Raw genomic sequence first — 2,343 nt, 5'->3', positions numbered from 1 at the left:
TCACTCCTATCACCAGGAGGCTCCTCCCTACCTCTTTGTGGAAACACTCCTGTCGAGTCCCACCATCTCATCCCTTACCCATAAAAATTATCAAATCCACACCTTCAGGTGCTGTGTGATAATGGGAATAGCTCTAAGCTTGGTGCCTCAACACAACAAAGGCTGAGTTTTCACTCGTCCTCCGTGTGAGTCAAGGGCTGGTGGTGTTCTGCTCCACAAAAACATTCAGGGACTCAGGCCCTATCTTGGCTACTACATCACCTTGCAGGGCCTTGGAGTCCCATCAGGTGACCTCCATATCCAGGCAGGATATCCAGGCAGGAGAGGGAGAGAGAGAGAGAGAGAGAGAGAGAGAGAGAGAGAGAGAGACTCACAGAGCAGGTTCATTTACTTTGTCCATCTTCTAATAGCACAACTCAGTCCCAGGACCCTACCTAACTGTGACATAATCTCAAGAATTATTGTCTTTCCAAGTGACCAAGAGAAAAATGAACTCCATTTGATGAACATACTGCATTTTTTTTTTTTTTTTTTTTTTTTTTTTGCTGCTGCCTACCCTGGAAGCAGATTTCCCTCTTGGAGAGAACTAGAAGCTATTCTTCTGGGAATGTTCTCAGGAAATATGCTCCATGTGTTTCAACTCAAATCCTGTGACAAGTAGCATCCTGTCCCACCAGAACAGCAGATGTGGAAGAAAGAAGGTCATCTTCAATGGGACAGAGATGGGTTCAACACTCAGCCTTGCCGTGTCTTTTGAAAACTCGGCCTCACAGTGAGCTTCATCATTTCCAAGATGGAATTGGGAACATGAGGGTCTGTGAATTGGAGACAGCACAAATAAAGGATGGGTAGAGAGGGATTTTCCTTACCCCTCCTCCAGTTCTCCATCCCCCAACCACACCATACCATCACCCCTCCAAGCCCACAGGCAAAGTCATAGTCAAGGCTGCTAGAAGGACATCAGTCTCCTGACTTCAGTGAGCACTCTGGTTTGTTTTCCAGGCAACCTGCTGACTGACTCAGCCCTGACAATGGACTGGAAGAGCAAGGTCAGCACAGTCTGTTAACGTCATAAAGCAAATGAAAATATCCCCGTACCCAGCTTCCGATCCACCCCAACTCATGCCAGTTTGATCCTTCCCATTCTTGGACCCGGCACCGGGTGCACTCCCCCACACTGCATCCTCAGCTCATCCAGATGGTCTGTGGATGCTGGGAGCCAACAATTATGGGAAATTCGTTGTTTCATAATCTCCTACAGACTGTCCCTAATTGCAAACCCACTGAGGACATATTCTGAAACAAAAGACTGTTCCTAATCAAACAGAAACAAGGGCTTCAGCTTCTCTCTCTTCTACTCCTCACTGTCCCTCACTCACCTTGCTGTGAAGCAGTCGCTGGGGAAACAAAAGGTGACGCCCACCTGCGCACCCCTGGAAATGCCACCAGTCACCTACATGCTGCTCGGAAAGCAGGGGAGTCATTGTTCTCCTAGCAACATGAACCACCCCAGCTGTACGTATCTGGTGCTTGGATCCTGCGAGCCAGCAGCCGAGGGCGTGCATGTTGCTAGGAGAATCTGAACTTGAGTTTAAATTTGCAACCTTTTCCGCTGCCACGGCTTTCCTTCAGCTGAAAACAGACACACACTCAGTTGCAGGATCCAGGGGCTGAGTCCAACCAGGAAATCCCCAGCTTTACATGGAACTACCGGAACTACCACTTCTGCACTATTTTTTTTCCTTTTCCTTTTATTTTTGCCCCCTTATCCCTTGAATTTTAAATTGAGTCTATCAACACATTCAGACAAGAATTACAAAGATCTTTGCATTGAACTGAGAACCTAATTCTTGCCAGGCACTGTCCTTGACACTGTAAACTGCTGCAAAAGAAATAAGTGAACACCCCACCCTGGAGAGACCCCCTCCAAGAAGAGGAAGAGTGACAAGCTCATCAACAGAGCCCCTGTCAGTCAGGGTTCTCCAGACTGGAACCAGCAGGAAGGAGCTAGATTACACAGAGAGGCATATGATACATAGATAAATCAAGATATAGACATATGGGGCTGGGGAGATGGCTCGGTTGGTAAACTGCTTGCTGCACAAGCATGAGAAACTGAATTCAGTTCCCAGCACACACATGAAAAGCAGGTCTGGTAGTGCATTTGCAATCCCGGCACTGAGAAAGTGGAGACAGAGGATCCATTGGGCTCACTTGCTAGTTGACCTAGCCTCATCTGCCAACTCCAGGTCCCAGCAAGAGACCCTGTGTCAAAAGATAAAGTGATGGCTCCTAAGGAATGACACCTGAGGTTGGCTTCTAGCCTACACCACACACACACAT

The 2,343-nt window shown here is 47.8% G+C and overlaps 1 long non-coding RNA gene across 1 annotated transcript; it reads right to left on the bottom strand.

Annotated features, from left to right (window-relative positions):
• Positions 1–516: 516 nt before the first annotated feature.
• LOC103731374 lies at positions 517–1,604 on the bottom strand. The gene is made up of 2 exons (XR_607140.3): positions 1,380–1,604; positions 517–815 (listed from the first exon to the last, which is right to left on the bottom strand). It is a non-coding gene; the product is annotated as an uncharacterized LOC103731374 (long non-coding RNA).
• Between the last annotated feature and the right edge of the window lie 739 nt (positions 1,605–2,343).

Source organism: Nannospalax galili, unplaced genomic scaffold (genome assembly GCF_000622305.1).
Source record: "Nannospalax galili isolate Female #2095 unplaced genomic scaffold, S.galili_v1.0 scaffold294, whole genome shotgun sequence".
NCBI lineage: Eukaryota > Metazoa > Chordata > Mammalia > Rodentia > Spalacidae > Nannospalax > Nannospalax galili.
Note: the sequence above shows the minus strand (reverse complement) of the source record. Positions and strands in the feature narration are given on the sequence as shown.